This window comes from Pelodiscus sinensis, chromosome 1, assembly GCF_052426305.1.
Source record: "Pelodiscus sinensis isolate ZL-2025 chromosome 1, ASM5242630v1, whole genome shotgun sequence".
Taxonomy (NCBI): domain Eukaryota; kingdom Metazoa; phylum Chordata; order Testudines; family Trionychidae; genus Pelodiscus; species Pelodiscus sinensis.
In genome coordinates this window covers 214,478,712-214,500,357 of record NC_143052.1, presented here as the reverse complement: position 1 = coordinate 214,500,357, position 21,646 = coordinate 214,478,712, and the positions used below count along the sequence as shown (strand labels likewise).

The 21,646-nt window shown below is 44.3% G+C and overlaps 1 protein-coding gene across 5 annotated transcripts in view; it reads left to right on the top strand.

Annotated features, from left to right (window-relative positions):
- The window catches only part of CDKL5 (cyclin dependent kinase like 5), a 162,745-nt gene that overhangs the window by 20,287 nt on the left and 120,812 nt on the right, over nucleotides 1-21,646 (top strand). The window contains exon 1 of one of the 5 annotated variants that reach the window (XM_075913837.2): nucleotides 18,489-18,901. The exons of the other annotated variants lie outside the window; for them this stretch is intronic. The gene's annotated coding sequence lies outside the window, so the exon portion shown is untranslated. Of the gene's footprint in view, nucleotides 1-18,488; nucleotides 18,902-21,646 lie in introns of those variants that run through there. 5 annotated transcript variants of the gene reach the window in all.

The window sequence follows — 21,646 nt, the reverse complement described above, 5'->3', positions numbered from 1 at the left end:
AACTTATTGTTACTATCTTTTTTTAATTCGTGATGGAAAAAAATCTTGGACACCAGTATGTGGTGGCAATTTCTAGATGCAGAATATATATTCTAGCAATGGCTGAAGTCCTTCAAATTGATTTTCACTGTGATTTTCTTTTTACCTTCGGTCTTTTTTTTTTTTCTGCATTATAGAATAGTGGGTACTGTAAATGACTCTACACTGTGCTTATTACAATGAAGCCAAAAAGTATTTGAGGTTCTCCATCTATCCAACACAGAATTGGCTGGAGCCCCTACCTAGTAACCTGGAAAATTCACATACTGCTTCTGAGTGTTTCTGAGAGGCAATGATTCCCCACTTGCAAGAACAGAGTCTGAGTGTAGAAAAGAAACTTTTATTAAAAGAGAGGAAAGTAACATGGCATTAATTTGGGAAAACACCATAAGCAGAGTTCAGAAACAAAACCCATGAATAAAAGTCCATCCCAAGTAGGTGGACTCAGGTTCTTAAGTCCAGCAACCTAAATGTCCCCTCCTCTGCATCCCACTCACTGTTGCTGCCTTTGGTCAGAGCAGACCTGGACCGGCTAAGAGGTGCAGACCCAGAGTTTACCTACCATCCTGAGTTGGGGGGCAGATAGAGGCATCTCGTTGGTCTCTCACCATCCACCTGCTTGCTGCTGCCGCCCTGCTGGTCACTCATCACAATCTCACTGTCCTGCTGGCTCTGTCACCATCAGCTGCCATCCACTTCTTGGCTGTGACTTCTGACCATCCATCTGAAGTGATTTCAGCTCCCAGTCATTTCTACTCTTGGCAAGCAGAGGTGAAGAATCAACTCCAACACACAGTTCACATAAAAAAGAGACAGCTAAACAGGCATCATTAGGTCTGTTCTTTTAACAGTGGGAGTGAACAGGACAAGGCAGTCCAGGCAGGGAGATCCTATAGGTTCCTATCAGAATAACCTTCCATCATCCCCCTCTTATAGAGCTCTGAAAGTTGAGCCTCACCTTAGCAAGGCTTTCTCTGCTAACTATGAGCCCTTCACTTTGCAACAGATTTAGCACAGATTTAACACTCCTTTTTTGCCCTCCGACCACATTACAAACATCGGTAACTATATTCTAGCCATTCCTACATTAAATACAAACATAGCTGGTCTGGTGTTGGATCACAAAGTAAATTGATTGCAATCAGCAAAATAGCACTCCATGTCATGAATATCTAACAAATCTAAGCAAAGCAGGAGCAAACTGTATTTACATAGGCCTGGTCAACATAGGAGCTTAGATTGAATTTAGCTGCATATAGTTGTTTTTTCTAAATAATGCGTCCACACTACCTAGCCCATTCCATTAATTCTAAAGGTTGCGGAAGTCTATTTTGGTACTCCTGTTTTTAACAAGGAGTAACTCAAAATTCAACCTTGTATGATCAAATTTACCATAGTGTAGACCCAGCCTCGTGAACAGGGCTCGACAAACAATGTAATCTACTCGCCTGTGGTGAGAGGATTACATCCCGGAAGAGCTGGCTCCGAGCGATCTGCACATGCGCAGAACGCCGAACCATGTGGCACTGCTGTTTTGAAACGCTGCAGGGAGCCTGATGCTGGGCTCCCCATGGCGTTTCAAAGCAGCAACTTCACAGGGAGCCCGGGGTCAGCGGAGGAGTCCCCTGCTGACCCCTGGGCTCCATGCGTAGCTTTCACCTTTGAAGTGTAGCCTCCCTATCAACTAATTCGTTAGTCGACATTTAACAGCCTTAGCTCTCAGTACTGACTTTAAGCTAAGTAAATGTTATTGGGTTGTTAATTTGATCTTTGTATGGGAGATCCTCTTGTCTTCTATATATCTGCAAATAAGGTATTGAACTTAAGAAGTGAGATCCCTTGCTTGTTACTTTCCATTACAACCACCATCCTTCTTCAGCTATAGGTTCTACTTCCTTCCTTTCAGTTGTATTTAACTCTGGTTTTTTTTCCTATCATAATCATCTTTTGATTTCAGATCCATTAATCCTCTACTCCCTTTTGAGTAGCCTCTCCTGTATCGTTACTAGCAGTTTACCTTGATGTCAGTCTTCCTTCCACGTTCAGCAAGCAATTAGATTGTCTTGCTCCGGGACCATGATGATTTCTTGGACTGACCCTCCCCCCCCCCCCCATCTGTTCCATTCTGCTGGTGGTGCCATTAGGGAAGAACCATTATTCCAGGAACATAAACATGAGTTGTAGCTGGTGAGTGATTCTTCCGGATTTTTACTTCAGTGATATGATTCTGTTTTTCACTTGAGTTAGCATCCTACAAATGGTTAGTCAGTACATTATTGGAAAAAAATCTAAGAGTACCTCATGGTGCTACATAGAAAAATCTGGTTCAAAAGGAGGCATTTTGTAATGCAATAAGGTCCAGCTGATAAAACTGTATACTGTATCATTCCAAGGGAATGAATTGTTTGCCACTGTACACACCTCAGACAGAGGTGGAGGTCTCACATCTCAGTGCCAGGGAAGTATATGTTCTCTGGAAGAAGGGCACCTGATCAACTTCAGACAAGGTCTTTTATACAGGTCATATGCTATAATAATGCAGTCCAGCTCAACAGAAGTACACTGGGGGCCCAGGGTAAGGTAATACAGTCTTATCTTAATTTTCTTTGTAGATGCTCTCTAGGGTCTTAAAGGGAAGCTCAATTAAAATCTGTATTCCAGAACTGAGTCCCACTGGTGGATCACAGAACATGGGAACATGTTTTTCTGTTGCCTGCTATTAGAGAAGTTTTGATGTGGGGCTTGGGACTATTTTATTACAAAGCATACTCCCTAATCTGAATGGGATCCTTGCAGTGCACACAGTACTGGGCAGAAAAAAGGCAATGCAAGCAAGCATGTGTGCACAAACACACATTTTTATTCAGTACTATTTTGATCATGTTCTGAATGTTAACTGTATTTTTTATTTATATGCCAAAAGGATTTTAAGAGATTTGTAAAATTAGTCTGAAACTAAGTTTTCCAAAGAGGCACTAGTAAAACATATAATTATATTGAATAAATTGCTTTAAAAAGCCTCCTTAACTCTTTTCTCCTACAAATTAGAGACCATGTTATCTGAACAAATTAATAGTTATTAAAATAGACAAATATCCCATTTAGTACAGAAATACTTACTGAAGTTTATCAGATCCCATAGGATGATTAATACTATTAGTAATATTAATAATAGTATTAATTCACTCAGTCTCAAGCAGTTAGCAGAAAATGTTAATTTTTGATATGCCATCCAAAAGTGAAGCTCCTAAAACATTGAAACAAGTGCGGGTCCACCTTTCCTGCATCCAGGTTTGGTTGTTTAATCATAGAAAAGATCTGAAGAGTCATACCTGCTTAAAGTAAATTAATAATTCTATCCTTTTTCTTGGAAGCATATAAGAAAACATTCTGTCACCAGCTGACATTCTATGTACAAAGTTTCAGAATGGTATTTAAAAAAAAAAGACAGCCAAGTAATGATAAACAGGCTTTTCAAGAGCACTGACACAACATTTAACTAACTCAAGGCAAAATAAAGTAAAGCAGACTTGCAAACCTCTCATGAAAGTTTAGCACTCCAGGGACAAAAATCTATTTACCTGTTCTTCCCAGACTGTTGAAGATACTGGCAAATGCAGGTATTTTATTTTCCTTTGAGAAAGTTACTCAACCTATGTGCACAGAGCCTTGAAAGCATAATAGAATAGTTATCCCTTATAAATGCAGGAAGTACTGAATTACATTTATATTTTATAAACTGATCTAGTAGTTCCCCTCAGTAGACTCTAACAAGAATATGGTAAAAACAGAAGCATTACAAAATTTAATATAACAAAGTGTAGGACTAGAAGCAGGCAGTGCTGGATTTATGCACAAACTAAATAAGCTATAGCTTAGTCTCAGATTGAGGGGTCTCTAAATTAAAAAAAAATTTTTAATAGGGATGTAAAACCCTGGTTAATCCAGTTAAGGATCCTGCTACCACTACCCTCTTTCCTTTGTATGGGGCTGCTGCCACCCCCTACTTACAGGCCAGCTTTTAATCCAGGCCCTCCTATGGAACTGGAGAAGCCATTTGCTGGTTGTGGGCTGGGGCTGCTCCTGGTAAGGGTGATGCTTACTGAATAACCAGTTACCCATTCACATCCCTAGGTTTTAGTTGCATCTTTGCCTATGTACGAGTGTATGTGCACATATAAACCTTTATTTCTGTGTTCATTGTCCTTTGTGTTAGAATACACATTTTTTTGGTAATGCTATCGTCATCGTCATCCTTCATGCCCACTGGTGTATAGAGCAGCAACAAAGGTCCTCCACTTCTGTCTGTCTCTGGCCGGCCTCTCAATAGTGCCCCAAGTGTAATTCATGCTCTTCATTTCTACTTCAGTGGTCCAGTGCCATGTTGTCTTGCGTCGTCCTTGTTTCCGCTTTCCTTCAGGGATTTGGGGAACAGGAGTCTGTGATGGAGCTTCCATCTTTCCTCAGCACGTGCCAAATCCATCTCCAGCATCTTTTCATAATGATGGTAGCCATGTCATCTTGTTTACACGTGCAAGCTGGTCCTGATTTGAAATTATTTTTGGCCAAAAGATACAGAGGATCCTCTGAAGACTTCTGGAGTGAAAAATTGACAATTTATTGAGGTCGTACTCTGTCATCCACCAGCATTCTGATCCAAATAATAGTGTTGATAAAACACAGTTCTGATGATAATTATTCTATAAGGCTTCTTCAACTGGATATAGCTTAGGGCCCAGCCCAAATTGCCTGACCACATTCCTCATGTGTTCTCCATTTCTCACAGCACTCCATGCCTAAGAACTAGTTTCTCAACAAAAGCTGGAGTTACACCCATCTGAAGGGTAATTTTTGTCATGTCCTGTGTTTGACCAAAAGTTTGTTTTACTCTGTTGTTTAACTTGAGTCTTTGTAATAAAATGAGTTTTTGTGACATACATACTAATGGTCATTCAGTGCTAACAATCAGACACAGTGGCTATTGGAGAAATAGTTGCTCCTTACAGTTAACACTTAGGAAGCTTATGCTACAAGTATAATTCAAGGTAGCAAGTAAACATTGCCTGGCTAAATGCATCACATAAAGACACATTACTGGGAATCCTTATCAAAAGGCTCCTTCCAAGCTTCCCTGATTTGAATAGTCTCCTACTGTGGCCCTGTAATTGCCACAAGATAGGAACTACTGCAAGAAACCACCTTGGCTTAACCAGGAGATCTTCAGTTATCTAAAAATCAAAAAATGAGTCACACAAAAAGTGGAAACTAGGTCAAATTTGCAAAGGATGAATGTAAACAAATAACATGAGCAGAAGGACAATGCACAAAACGAGCTCAGACTAGCACATAGGCTCCATCTATACTGGGAAGGTTTGGCGACAAAAGTGTTGTCGACATACAAAAGTTGCCAAAAGTGAAAACCGGTCAATCTGGCTTTTCTGAATCTCATTGTTGATATTTCATGGCCACATTGCTAGAACTCTGTTGAAAGATAGAACAAAGCTATGTGGGTTCATCCCTCAGTGCCTGATATCGCCCTAAACCACTAAGCACTGTGGGAACACAGTGTAGTGCGGTGTATTTTGGAAACATGAGAATGTCTCGTCAGCCGCTTCTTTGCTTCCCAGCACTTCCTGGGCTTCTGTCCTAGTTATTATGCCTTCGTGCCACTTGAATGACAGTCCTTGCTGCAAACTCTAGCATATGCTGTGACGAAATTTGTAAAATTAGTCTGAAACTAAGTTTTCCAAAGAGGCACTAGTAAAGGGATCCTTGATTTTTCTCCCATGTTGTGATCAATGAGCTTAGGACATCACAACTTGCAGCACAGCTACTTATGGATTTGATATTTGACAGTGATTTGGATCAGAATGACACCGACTAATGCTTTTGAGCTAGGGACACCAGCATTGAATGGTAGGATTGCATTGTCATGCAGGTGTGGGATGAAGACTAGTGACTATATAAATTTTGGATGTGTGAAGCAACCTCCCTGGAACTGTGTAATTAATTGGCTCATGAAATATGGGGCAAGGACATCTGAATAAGAGCAGTTCTCTCAGAAGAGAAGCTTTTGTGGAAGCTGGCAACTTCCAATTGCTACCGGTCAGTTACAAATTTGGAGAGGGAAGTCTATCATCGGTGCTGTACTTATGCAAGTGTTCAGGGCAATCACAGTTTGCTGCATAGCACTGTGACTCTGGGAAATATGGATGGCACATGGGCTTTCCAAACTGTGGTGGGGCAATCGATGACACTTATTCCCATTGTCATGCTACCTCACCTTGCCTCAGAGAACATCAGTGCTAAGGTATACTTCTCCATGGTGTTTCAGAAACTTGTGGATCACTGTGGGCATTTCACAGATATAAATGTGGGGTGGTCTGGAAAGGTTGCATTATGCACACATCTTCAGGAACAGTGGCTTGTACAGAAAGCTGCGCCATGGGATTTTTTTCAAGATCAGAAATGTAGAGTGGGGGATATAGGAATGTCCCTAGTGATCCTAGGTAATGGGGCTTACCCCTTATAGCCCTGGCTCATGAACCCTTACCAGGGGCACCTGGATAGCATTAAGAAGTGGTTCAACAAAAGGCTAAGATGTTGCCAAATGGTTGTTGAATGTGTCTTTGGCAGACTGAAAGGGAGAGGGAGGTGTGTCTATGGTAGGCTGGACCTTTTGGAGGATCATATTCCCATAGTGGTGGCCGTATGTTGTTACTTACGTAATTTGTGTGGGAATAAGAGTGACAGGTTTGACCGTTGGTGGAACAGTGAGAGACAGTGCCTGGACTCAGTTTCCCTCGGCTGCACTGGAACTGTGAAACACTCCACATGTCCTCTGCCTCCCCCTCCCTGGCTGCACTAGTGTGCCTTAGCCTCCCACATGACCCCCCTCCCCAACCACACTACCTACCCCACCTTCAGACTAGCTTACCCTCCGTCTCTTCCCTTCTTTTATGCTCCACTTCCAGTTGTTGAGTCCTCACAAACATCGGGACTTGAGAACAATTCCTCGCTGTCTGTTGCACTGATTGCCACCAGATTGACCCTATGCTCTTCATCTGTTTTCATCTCTTTATCAATAACTTCTGTCTCTGGGACAAGAGTTACTGATGATTCTGTACTATGGAAATTACTATGAGAAGTAGCCACACTAACCTTGGTTGTGGATGTGGGATCCCCACCTAGGATTGCATCCAGTCCAAACTGGCATGTTTTGGGTGCATAGAATCATAGAACACTAGAACTGAAAGGGACTTCTCGAGGTCATCGAGTCTAGTCGCCTGCCCTTATGACAGGACCCAGTACCATTTAGACCATCCCTGATAGATGTCTATTTAACTTGCTCTTAAATATCTCCAGAGATGTAGATTCCACAACCTCCCTAGGCACCATATTCCAGTGTTTAATCACCCTGACAGGAAGTTTTTCCTAATGTCCAACCTAAACCTCCCTTGCTGCGCTATATTTGCCCTGTTCCAATCTTCTGGAATCTCTCCCGTCTTCTATGATTTTTTCAAAGATGATAGCTAAAGGCTGAGAGACCTCCTCTATCAGCTCCTTGATTATTCTAGGATGCATTTTATCAGGCCATGGTGACTTGCAGACATCTAGCTTTTCTAGGTGATTTTTAACTTGTTTTTTTTTAAATTGTATCTTCTAACCCTACTCCATTCCCACTAGCATTTACTATGTTAGGCATTCCTTCATCATCACACTTCTCGGTGAAGACCGAAATGAAGTCATTAAGCACCTTTGCCATTTCCAAGTTTCCTGTTCCTGTTTCTCCCTCACTGAGCAATGGACGTACACTGTCCTTGGTCTTCCTCTTGCTTCTAATATATTTATAGAAAGTCTTCTTGTTTCCCTTTGTCTGTAGCTAGTTTGAGCTCATTTTGTGCCTTTGCCTTTCTAATCTTGCCCCTGCATACCTGTATTGTTTGCTTATATTTCTCCTTTGTAATTTGTCCTCCTTTCCAGAAGGCCCTTCGCCTTCTGGTACGTCTGCCAGAGTTCCTTTATCTTGGCTCTGCATTGTAGGGTATATTGCTCATACCCCTTCTTGTACTTGGCTTTTGAAATGTGGTCACACATATTCGAGTTCCTTCGGATCCCTCGCAGCAGTTTGCACTGATTTTCTCTCTTTCCCCCCACCCCCCCGTCCCCTCATCACACTGATAAAACCCAAAGGCTCTGCATTGCTCCAAGCAGGAGAGCATTTTGAGTGATGCCCACCCTCACTCACTAAGAAGACTCCGTGAGGACTATTACACAGTGAACCAGGACCACCAATAAACTATGACCTAAACACCAGGAAATAGATTTTTAAAGTTCTCTGGGTTTGCATGTGGGAGGTGTGCATATGTTTACCTCTTTGCTTGTCTGCAGAGCAACAGAGTTCAAAGTACTTGCCAGAATGGCTAATTGGGCATTGTGGGAAACATGCTGGAGGCCAATAAACTTGACAAAAAAATCTACTGTAGTACACATTACATGACTGGGGGACAAAAGTCTCATGTGGAGGTGGAAGTTTTTTGTTGCCAAAAAATGGGGATATGTCGTGACTTTTATTGCATCACAACATGAACGCTTTCTAGGTATTGCCATGTGTAGGAAAGGCCATAAAGAGTAACAAGAAAACATTAAACAATACATTACAAGTAAAAGGAAGTCTTATTCAACGAAGAAAGGAAAAATAATAATAGAAACTGTGGAAATGGAAGAAGCGCTTAATGATTTCTTTGTTTCGGATTTCATCAAGAAGGTTGGTGGTGATTTGATGCCTAACATAGTGAATGGCCAGTGAAAATGGGGTAGGTTCTGAAGCTAAAATAGTGCTTTCCACATATATTTTGTGCTAGTGATTTGAAAGTACTTATAATTTTTTCCACAAGATATAATTATACATATATTAATAGTTTAAGAACTAATAAAAATATCAGTACTGCCCTACTAGAAAAAATACCATTTGGTATTTCTGAGCAAAATATAAAATCTCCAATAACTTACATTATCGTATGACTCATCTCATTAAAAATAAAAACCATATGTCCTGCAAAATATTATTTCTCTTAGAAAAGATGTTTTATCAAGATTTTGCTAATTCCTAATTAAAATTCCAGTTAGTTAAGGTTAATAATGATCATATCCACTTTGCACAACCATCTTCTAGGCTATTGATGTTCCCCTTCAGACATATTTCTTAGAAAGCTCTCTCTTGATCTTATTAACTTTAATTTAAAAATGAATGTTATTAGTTTGGAGCAGAATAGGTAAGGAATGGTGTCCCTAGCCTCTGTTTGTCAGAGGGTGGAGATGGATGGCAGGAGAGAGATGGCTTGATCATTACCTGTTCGGTTCACTCCTTCTGGAGCACCTGGCATTGGCCACTGTCAGCAGACAGGATACTGTACTGGATGGACCTTTGGTCTCACCTAGTATGGCCGTTCTTATGATTTGCTTACTACTTCAAAATGTTGTAATAACCAAAATGAAGATATAGCTTCGCTTTAAAAAGTAAAGGATTCTTTTCTTTCCTGCATGTGGATGGCAGAAACCAAGGTTTTGATGGTCTTATTTTTAGAAACTTGACTATGGTGTTTCCAAATAGCCTCCTCCCCTGTATTGTTGTGTAATTCTGGGTTAGTTTTGAGATAATGCTGCAGATAATAAGCTGAATAGCAACATGAGTTATTTTTCTGCCACTTATTTGCTGTGTAATCTTGGTAGGGTTGCCAGGTTTCCCATTTTTGACAGGGTTCCTTTTTGTCCGGGCATTCCTGGCAGCTTCACTCATCACTGCTGACTAGACAATTAAAACTCCATTTGATGGCATAGTGAGGACTTGGGGCAGAAGAAAGGCTGCTTCTTCGAGGATGTACCCGTGAGTGCTTCGCTGTGGGTGCTGGGCTTGTCCCAGCACCGCAGAATGGAGGCTTCTTGGAAGCAGTATTTGGCTGGGCCACGCATGCTCCACTGTGTTTGCGGTGTTCGTGCTCTTTTCCTGCGTGCAGTCTGGCCAAACGCCAGTTTCTCTAGACCGCCTCAGGCTGCAGATGGATAGGAACTGCGCTCTTCACCTCAACCTCCAGGTTGTAAATTGCCCTAACCTGGTTTCCCTTCCTCCTTTGTTTGTTCGTTCCCCCTTTTAAAAGGAAACAACAACAAAAAGCTACATTATTAAGAACTGCTTATCTGTTACCTCCCTATGATCCCGTCAGTGACTCTCCCGTTCTCCTCTGTACATAGTTGTTCGTTGAACTAAAAAAATAAATAGAGAAAATAAAGTGAGAGAAAGAGAAACGGAAAGATTGAGAGAGACAAGACAAGAACTAAAAGAATTCATAGAGACTCGCTCCCTATTGACACGCCGGCATGCCATCATCCCCGGGCTTTAAGAAATGAGGCACTTGCCGGGAGGCAGTGCCAGCCACCGATGGCCATGTGGACTGCATTAAATGTCTTGGAGTCCCACGTTCCCCAAAAGTGCTCCTACTGCACTAAGCTCATGTCTAGGTCTTGGAAAGATAGGGAGAGGCGCCTGAGAATGCTCCTCTTCGATAAAGCCCTCCAGCCGCAGCGTCAGTCATCTGCCACAGAGGAACAGCCCCCCACCGGGCTTCATCTCCCACTGGGGCCTCATCAAAAAGACACAGGCTCTCCCCCACAGGAACCCTGCCTGCTGCCATCCAGGGCAGAGTGAGCTGGGGAGACAGACCCGGGGACCTCTTGCACCACTAAGCTGCGTCCCAAACCTGCAGCTTCACTAAAGCCCAGGCAGCTGGAACAGCCGGCACAAACCGTGGCACCCAAGGGTGGCATTGGCACCAACCACCATGCTGCCAATGACAGCTTCCTCAGAGCCGACCACAACGGCGCTGGCAGTGGCGCCATTTCCGGAGCAACACACGATGCCGGAGTAAGCGGTGCCGGCGTGAGTGCAGCACACCATCTCGGCACCAGCCGTTACAGTGCCTGAGTCATCGGCACCGGGGAGCATGGCACCAGCACAGCTCGTGCTCCCTGATCAGGAGTGGGCAGCCCAGCCCCCTTGACTCCTCTGCGCCGGAGCCGGTCTCACTCCCTTGCCTTCTCCCTGGCACTATCACCCACTTCTCTGGCACTGTGCTCTCCATTTTCTTACGGTAGCCGCTGCAGGTCTCCACTCTCTCTTGCCAGACTGCCATCACCATTCCTGGCAGCCTCACTATTAAAGACATCATTACCGCCAATCATCTATTTCTCCTGCCTCCTCCAGAGCGTCATACGGCCGTTCTCGCTCAACATATTCTCCACGTCATCATGGGCATTGCTCACACCGTTACTATCCAGAGAGACGCTCACCGCTGGACAGGCTATATGCTTGTGACGACTATTACACCCTTGACTCCCGCAGCAGGTATTCTTACTGCTCACACTCTGCCTATGACTATGCCTCTTTCAGACCCTCCCCGGCGCCTGCCCCCTCCACTCCTCCGGAACATGTGACCTCACCTTGTCAACTTCCATCAGAACCTGACCATGCGCCTTTCTCTGAACAGCTGATTGAGATCTTCCCAACAGACTCCTCCACCAGACAAAGCAGTCATCCCTGGCGAGGTCTCTCTGCCTGATGACTTTCGTCAGTTCCAAGAGCTGTTCAAGTGAGTAGCCATCACTTAGGAGATACCGCTGCAGGAACTCAAGGACAAGCAGCACAAACTTTTTAGAGATCTTCAGCCTCAGTACAGATCGTGCCTCGCCAGTCCTTTGGACGAGGGTATTTGAGAGATTGCTGACGAAATATGGCACGCCCCGGCATCGGTGCTGCCAACTAACAAGAGGGCCGATATAGAAAATATTTCGTCCTCCCGAAGGGAATTGCTTTTCGCCAATCCTCAACCTAACTCCCTCGTGGTTGTGGCTCAACAGAGGGCTAAGACCCCGCAATTCAAACACCAAGCCTCCGATAAAGAGATGAAGAGACTGGATCTTTTGGGCAGGAAAGTCTACACATCTTACTATTACTATTACTTGGAATCACTAATTATATGGGGCACCTCTCCAATCACACCTTCGACACCTTCTCACGTTTGCCTCCACTTATAGATCACTTACCTGACTCAAAAAAGTCTATATTGAAATTGGCATTCAGGAGAGCTACACGTCAGCAAGAACATCCCTTCAAATGGCCATGGACGTCGCTGACACCACTGCTCATTCTACTGCCACTGCGATCGTTATGCGGAGAGCCTCTTACTTGCAAGCAGCTGGTGTCCCTAAGGAGTTACAGAGCAAGGTTGAGGACTTGCCCTTTGACAAGGACAAGCTTTTCGCTGAAAATACCGACACCGTCCTACACTCCTCAAAGGACTTATGCACAATGTTGAGGACCTTGGGGATGTACACGCCTCCCTTCAGGAGACGCCGATACACGTCATACCTGCGCAGGTATGACTATTCATACGTCAGACATCAATGGCAGCAACAACATCAACAGAGGAGCTTTGATAATCAATGCTCGCGCCAGAAACCCCAGTGACGTCGCAACAGGAATGGCTGTGGCCAAATGGGCCCCAATAACCAGTGCAAGTTCGATGCCTTGGTCGGGGGCGTGCAGACAGTCACAGGCAACATCACATGTCCGTCTACCCATTTCTTCCACCACCGGTTGAGGCCCTTTTTCCACCAATGGGCATCAATCACCACAGACAGATGGGTGCTAGAAATTTATTCAAATGGTCTACACCATCCCCTTCACTTCCATTCCTCCCCAAACCCTTCCCCTCCCCCGTCCCTTTTCAGGGACCCCTCTCACGAGGTCCTCTTGCGAACAGAAGTCGACCGCCTACTCCTTCTGGGGGGCTATAGAGACTGTCCCAAATGAATTCAGAAACAGGGGCTTCTACTCCCATTATTTCCTCACCCAGAAGAGATCTGGAGGTTGGCGTCCCATACTAGACCTCTGCTGTTTGAACAAATTCCTGCGCAAACAAAGATTCAAAATATCACATTGTCTGCCATCATTCCTGCACTGGAACATCACGACTGGTTTACCGCCCTCGACCTCTAGGACGCCTATTTCCATGTTGCTATCCACCCCTCTCACAGGAGATTCCTACACTTTGTTGTCAGGAAGGACCACTAGCAATACAAAGTCCTACCCTTCGGGTTGCCCTCTGCCCCCAGGGTATTCTCAAAGATCCTGGCGGTAGTTGCGGCCTTCCTCCGACGGCAAGGAATAATCCTCTTTCCATACTTAAACGACTGCCTCCTCAAGGCTTCTTCTGCCTCCTAAGTTCTTCACATGATCCATCTCACCAGACGACCCTTCCACACCCTCGGGCTCCTCCAACAACCAAAAGTCCATTTTGCGCCCAACTCAGGACTTGGAATTTTTAGGGGCTCGCTTGGACTCGGTTGCAGGCAGGGCCTTCCTGCCCTTACATTGTTTTCAGTCCATTCAGGACCTCATTCAAACCATCACTGGTAGTCCGACCATTCCACTCATAACCTAAGACTGATGGGCCATATGGCTGCCACAACATACGTGGTCCAATACGCAAGACTGCACTTCCGTGCCCTCCAATACTGGCTGACACTGGTTTACAACCACACCAGACACGACCTCCACAGGCCAGTAACACCTCCCCTTTCCGTTACATGGTCGCTCTTATAGATTTTGCCGGTTGGTCCACTATTTTCTGGGGTACCTTTTCGCCAACAGCAGCCATACCACCACATTACAACAGATGCTTCCTTACTAGGATGGGGAGCCCACATGGGTCCCTTTTCAGCACCGGGCAAATGGTCACCATTGGAGAAGCGTCTGCACATAAACCTCTTAGAGCTACGTGCGATTTTCAATGCCTGCAAATGTTTCTGTGCACATACCCAGAACACCACAGTGAGAATACTTACGGACAATGTCACAGCCATGTACTACGTGAACAGTCAGGGCAGAGCTTGCTCCCTTTCCCTGTGCACGGAAGCCAACTGCTTCTGGAATTGGTGCATTTGCCACGGAATAACACGTACGGCATCTTACTTACCTGGCACCATGAACGTGAACACAGACTTCCTCAGCAGGCACTTCGACGTGAAGCACGAGTGAGAGCTGCATGATGGGGTCCTGCACACAATTTTCCAACACTTGGGTACCCCTCGGATAGACCTGTTCGCGACCTTCAGCAACGCAAAGTGTCACAAGTACTGCTCCAGAGTGGGTCTCGGCCCAGCCTCCCTGGGAGACGCCTCTCTCATCAGTTGGCACGGACCCCTCCTCTATGCCTTTTTCCCCCCCCCCCCCATTCCAATGATTCTGAGACTCCTTCAGAAAGTGAGGACGGACAGGGCGTGACTCATCCTCATAGCGCTGCATTGGCTGCACCAACATTGGCTCCACTTTTTTCATCGCCTATCCTCACGCCCATCCATCCACCTCCTGCTCCTCCCCAACCTCCTCACTCAGAACCTGGGGACGGTTGAGACATCCCGAGATTCACTCTGAACCTCACAACATGGTGCCTAACTGGCTGAACCCATCTGAATCTTAATGTTCGGCACTGGTTAGACACTTTCTTATACATAGTAGATGTCAAACAACAAGGAATACTTTCCTTCACAAGTGGCGCAGGTTCGCCTCCTGGTGTGCTGCTAAACATCATTGCCCTGAAGTAGCTCCTCTTCCTCTGGTATTGGACTATCTTATGCACCTAAAAGAGACCGGCCTTGCATTAGCTTCTCTCCGAGTACATCTGGTGGCAATTTCGGCCTTTACATCACTGGTGGACAGAGCTTCCATCTTCGCTCATTCCACCACAAAGAGATTCCTCAAGGGCCTCACTAATTTAAGTCCACCACGAGACCCAATCCCACCATCATGGAACTTTGATGTGGTTCTTGAGGTCCTAATGAGGCCACCATTTGAACCGTTGGCCACCGTATCCTTACACTTCTAACCATAAAGATGCTTTTTCTACTTGCAATAACATCAGCATGCAGAGTAGGAGAGCTCTCTGCCTTGATGGCCACACCACCATACATGATATTCCGAAAGGATGGGGTAATATTAAGACTACACCCAAAGTTCATTCCAAAGATTGCATCCCATTTTCACGTCAACGAGCCAATAATTCTTCCAGTGTTCTACCCAAAACCCCATGCCTCACCACGAGAAGTAGCCCTCCATTCCCTAGATGCTCAGAGGGTCCTAATTTTCTATATCGACTGAACCAGACCCTTCAGACGCCCTGACCCTTTGTTAGTCTTTCTGGCACCTAGGTCAAAAGGAAACTGATATCCTCCCAAAGGATCTCCAACCTAATAACCTCCTGAATAACAAAAGCCTATGCCACAAAACGTATACCCCTCCCATCCCACCCACGTGCCCATTCCACCAGAGCCATGGCAGCGTCGATGGCCTTTCTTAAAGGGGTTTCCCTTAAAGACATTTGCAGGATGGCCACTTGGTCCTCCCACGATACTTTTGCTAGACACTATTCTTTATCACTGGGTACTCGCTTGGACGATGCGGTGGCAACTGCGGTGCTCTCCACAGCAGATAACTAGGGCCTTCTGTTCTGGCAGCTACTGCTACGCAGTCACCCACAGTGGAGCACCCGCAGGGACATCCTCGAAGAAGAAAGCAAAGTTACTCCCCTTGGTGCAGTAACTGTCATTCTTTGAGATGGTGTCCCCGCAGGTGCTCCACTACCTACCCTCCTCCCTGCTTCAGAGTCCACTTTTCTTTGTGTCTTATAGACTGTGAGGTGGTCTCGAGGAACTGGCGGTTGGCCAGACCGTGCGCAGGAAAAGAGCACGAACGCTGCAAGCACAGCAGCGCATGTGCGGCCCGGCCAAATACTGCTTCCAACAAGGCTCCATTCTGCGGCGCCGGGGCAAGCCCAGCACCCACAGTGGAATACCCGCGGGGACACCATCTCGAAGAACGACAGTTACTGCACCAAGGTGAGTAACTTTACTTTCCTTCTGCCCTGGCTCCTTGTGGCTCCTGGAAGTGGCCAACAAGTCCCTGTTACCTTTAGATGCAGGGGTGTGGCCTGGGAGGTTCTGCACACTGCCCTCGTGCCTGGAGGTCCTCCTCCTACAGCTCCAACTGATTGGGAACTGAGACCAATGGGGGGGGAGGGGCAATACGTGGAGCCCTTCCTAGCTTCCACCATAGACCTAGGGGCTGCAGGTTCCTGGCATTTGTTTCTGGGATCTGTAAGGGCCACACTCCCAACCTCGTACCCCAGCCTGGATTCACTCCCACACCCAAACTCTCTCCCAAAGCCTTCACACTCCCCATCCCAACCTCAGCCCTGAGCCCCCTACTGCATCCCAAACCCCTCATCCCTGGCCCTATCCCAGAGCCCACATCCCTAGCTGGAGCCTGCATTTCCTCTTGCACACCTGCCCCAACCTGCTGAAAGTGAGTGAGGGTTGGGGAGATCAAGTGACAGATAGGGAGATGGAAGAAGTTGGAGGGGAGGGTCCTTGGAGAAAGTGTGGAGTGGGGCAAGAGTGTTTGGTTTTGTGTAATTAGAATGTTGGCAACCCTAGATCTTGGTCAAGTCAGTTATCTTTGCGTCAATATTTTATCTGTAAAATATATGCAACTAATCTTTGAGTATTTTGCTTCTCTAATGAAAGGAACTTTGGAAGGGCATGATGTATTTTCGCAATGCTAGTTTTTGGAATTCTCCTCCTATCTTTCCATTTTGCTTTTTGTCTTGCAGGATTGGGATGATTCAGTCTGGCTCATCATACTGTGATTATAAAAAATACTTGTGGGATAAGACAGGCTAGTGTGAAGATGATGCAAGGGAGTGTTGTGAGGACTTATTCCTTAGCTCATTGGAGAAAAGGGAGATGTCCTTATTCTCTTTGGATATGTTCTGGAGAAACTGGGTATCCTCCTTACAAAATTATGTAATTTTTTTGAGGGAGAGAGGGAAGAGGAGGAATAAACACAACTTTGATGAATTTCTAGCTCTTGAGATCACTATGAATAGATGAGAGAGTGATATCACAATCCCTTCCTCCTCTTGCCCCTCCCCCACCCCTACTTGCTTGATCCAGCAACAAAGAACATTGACCGGTAGGAGTTTCTGGGATAACCTTCCCATGTTCAAATTAGGATGCTAAATTCAAATAATTGTCTACTGCCTTCCAACAATCTTCCGCCCCTCTTTCTCCCCCCCCCCCTTGCCAAAAGGACAGATTCTCCCATAAGTCATTGGGAAAGAATCATATAGTGTTCAGATTACTGTCGAACAAAGACCCTACTTACATTACTGCAGAAGTCCTAGTGATACACCCGGGCAAGTACTGTGTCCTCACTAGTGCTGTAACTCTAGCATGGCTTTGCAGTGTGGCTGCTAACATCTGAGCTAGGCTACCACAGGTACTCAGCACTGGGTGCTGTTACCTGAGTTAATGCAGCAGAGAAAGTATTACTAGAAAGAGAATACAATGGGTAAGGGCCATTATTAGTTGTGATGTTGTGTGACTAGATAGCTTATCTCATTTGTCTGTCTGTGCAGTTCATGTGGTTGCCATCACCAGAGTATTTGGATGCTTCCCTAATATTTATTAACAGAGATAACAAAACTGTCTCTTAGAAAAATAACTAAAAAGAGAGCGACTTTGCTCACAGGTAGAGAAGTATGCATGAAGAATGTATGTGGGCAGCGGGAGGAGAATTTCATAATTTTAAAAGTAGTAAGGCTGTCTTACAGTATTTATATCTCTTTAGGGTGTGAGTTGCGTTATCTAGTCCAGGACCAGTGAAGGTTTCGTTGTATACATAAGCCCTATTAGCTGATAGGTCTGTAGTTCCCTAAATGTAGCTCCCTCATGGCTATAGAGGATGAGGCAGTTTCTCAAGGAGATAGGGCAAGTTCCATGTCAGATTTTGAATATTGGTCCAGTGACCTCAAACTGCACTCAGTTCAGCGGGGCGGTCAGTGTAGAGCAATGTTTCTTAAACATTTTAAGACCGAGGAACACCAAACAATTTTTTTATGAGGAATGCCAAGGATTTTTTTTTTTTGGTTGAGGGGGGGAAAAAAGGGGGAGGGAGGGTCAGGGGGGAAGTTATTGAGCAAAAAAAGGTCACATGCCCTTTTAAGGGTGGCCATTTTGAACTTTGTTGTTCTCTGCGGCACACTTCCTACTGCAGTGTGCCGTGGAACACAATTTAAGAAACACTGGTGTAGAGCACCAGGATGTGCTTGCTATGGATGTAAAATCCTGTTTAATTGGTTATCTTAATTTAAAGGAGAGGTGGGTGGGAGAGGGCTGGTCAGAGCAGCACTTGCCTGTGGTGTGCCCCGTGGTCCTGGAGTAGCTCCCTGCCTGTGGCAGGCGGGAAGTTGCTCTAGTCCCTGCCAGTTAACCAGAACCTAACCCTCTCTTATTTGGATATCTGGTTGCACTGCAGAGTTCAACAACTGTAGGTTGCAAACTGATATAGCAATGTGAAGGAGGAGGATGTTTTCTGGTTCTGTTCTTGGTGTCCCCTTAGGCCTTCCTACATTTGGGCTCTGCATGGCTGTTGTCAAAACATCTCTTTGTTGCAGCATACTGCAGTGCTTGCTGGAGGGAAGGGGAGTTGTGCTGAAGAACAGAAACAAGACTGTTTTGTGGATGCAGAGCACGATGCTGACTTTTCATCAAGAAATATGTACTTACTGGGGAGAAGGAAAAAAATATTTCTTCCAAGGATGAGCTAATATATATCCAGTTTGTGAAAAAGCTGGCTCAAGAGTGTCCCATTTAACTAGACATATGCCTAGGAAAATACAAGACCAGAATTCTGATGTTTTCAGAAGACCTATACCTGCAGATGGACTGGCAGGATCCGTTCGGTCAGGTATGGTATCACTCTCATTGTACCCTGATTTTTCTAAAGGATCTTACAGAAATTAAGGCATGTTTTAGCATATAGGCACCTATAAGCCAAAGGTCCGTTAGTGATACTTTATATTTTAAAATAAAGGGATTTCATCAGTAAGGTATACACGCATCTTCTGAGCAATTTATCTCTAACTCCCAGTTGCTGGGAATAGAGAGATGTTGGTAATCCTGCCTGGATGCAGTACTTGAATTATATTGATCTCTGATATGTCTGTCTGATAAATGTGAAGGGACCGCGTTCCTCCAAATTCCAAACAAATTCACTACTTTACTCTCCTATCCTCCTCCCACTCAAAAAAAAAAAAAAAGTCCTACCCCTGTAGGCAGTGTGTGTGTAGTACTATGCCTCTTGCTTTGTGTCCTTTTTGTAATATGTTATAAGTTTTCATAGAACACTAGAACTGGAAGGGACTTTGAGAGGTCATCAAGTCCAGTCCCCTGCCTTCATGGCAGGACCCAACACTGTCTAGACCATCTCTAATAGATGTCTGTCTAACCTGCTCGTAAATATCTCCAGAGATGTAGATTCCACAACCTCCCTAGGCAACTTATTCCAGTGTTTAACCACCCTGACAGTTGGAAAGTTTTTCCTAATGTCCAACCTAAACATCCCCTGCTGCGGTTTAAGCCCATTGCTTCTTGGTCTACTCTCAGAGGCTAAGGAGAACAATTTTTCTCCCTCCTCCTTATGACACTTTTTAGATACCTGAAAACTACTATCATGTCCCCTCTTAGTCATCTACTTTCCAAACTAAACAAGCCCAATTCTTTCAGTCTTCCTTCATAGGTCATGTTCTCTGGACCTTTAATCATTCTTGTTGCTCTTCTCTGGACCCTCTCCAGTTTCTCCACATCTTTCTTGAAATGCGGTGCCCAGAACTGGACACAGTATTCTAATTGAGGCCTCATCAGCACAGAGTTGAGCAGAACAATGACGACTTGTGTCTTGTTCACAACACACCTGTTAATGCATCCCGGAATCATGTTTGCTTTCTTTGAAACAGCGTCACACTATTGACTTGTATTTAGCTAGTGGTCCGCTATGACCCCTAGATCTCTTTCTGCATTACTCCTTCCTAGACAGTCGCTTCCCATTCTGTACGTGTGAGACCAATTGATCCTTCCTAAGTGAAGCACTTGGCACTTGTCCTTATTAAACTTCATCCTATTTACCTGAGACCATTTCTCCAATTTGTCCAGATCATTTTGAATTATTACCCTATTCTCCAAAGCAGTTGCGATGTGTCCCAGCTTCGCGTCATCTGCAAACTTAATAAGCGTATTCTCTATGCCAATATGTGAATCGTTGATGAAGATATTGAGCAGAACTGGTCCCAAAACAGACCCCTGCGGAACCCACTTCTTATGCCCTTCCAACAGGATCGTGAACCGTTAATAACTACTCTCTGAGAACGGTTATCCAGCCAGTTATGCGCCCACCTTATTATTTCCCCATTTAAGTTGTATTTGCCTAGTTTATTGGTAAGAATACAATACAAGACCATATCAGATGCCTTACTGAAGTCTAGGTATACCATGTCCACTGCTTCTCCCTTAGCCACGAGACTCGTCATCCTAACAAAGAAAGCTATCAGATTGGTTTGACATTTGTTCTCTACAAATCCATGCTCGCTGTTACCTATCACCTAATTATCTTCTGTATGTTTGCAGATGAATTACTTAATTATTTGCTCCATTATCTTTTCTGGCACAGAAGTTAAACTGACTGGTCTGTAGTTTCCTGGATTGTTCTTAGTTCCCTTTTTATAGATTGGTAGTATATTTGCCTGTTTCTAGTCTTCTGCAATCTATCCTGTCCTCCATGATTTTTCAAAGATGATAACTAAAGGCTCAAATACCTCCTCTATCAGTTCCTTGAGTATTCTAGGATGCATGTTTTGTACTTTTTCCACTTAACGATCTGTCTGTATCAATAAAAGGGGGTATCTCTTGGTCCCAAATTGGTAAGTTAAACACAATTGGATGAAATATCAATGTATTTTTACACTAGTGTGTATATATATTTTAAATGAGGGATTTATATGTGGTCTAATGTATTGGAAAGCTTGACTCTATTTTGTTCTCTCATTCAAGATTAATATTAGTAATTTATTTTTAATATTATTGGGGTTTGAAATAGGAAGGAATCTGGCAGTTGTTAAAACCACTTCCTTTCAGTTCTAAATTTAAAATGACCCACTGAAAAACTTCCACATAAAATTTACACAACTTTTATGCTAGATGAGCTCAACTTGGTGAAGCCAGGGCAGTCAAAGTGCTGCCCAAAGTACTAAAATGGAGCTCGTACTATTTTCTTTGAGACTTGGAAATATGGCATGTTAACCAAAATGAAGGGATAAGCAGAGCCTATACATTATTAAGATGACTAAATTATTCTGTGTGCACTTGGTCTTTGCTTGGTTGGACTTTTTGCAAAAGAATGGTGGTTAAATAAGTTGCATTTGTTTAACAGCTTTAATTGTGTGCTTGAGGCAAGTTTAGGCAAGTGTCACTTGGTTTTGAGGACCTGCTTGTATCTAAAAAACTAAAATAAAACTCTACTGTTGGTAATATTATCAACCCCAAGTATTCAAAAGTCATGAGAAGTTTAAAAAAAGACCCAAAGTCATAAGAACTAAAAAATAAATTGTAGGTACTTTTATATTTGCCTTTTGGTTTTGACACTTTTAGGGTTTGCATT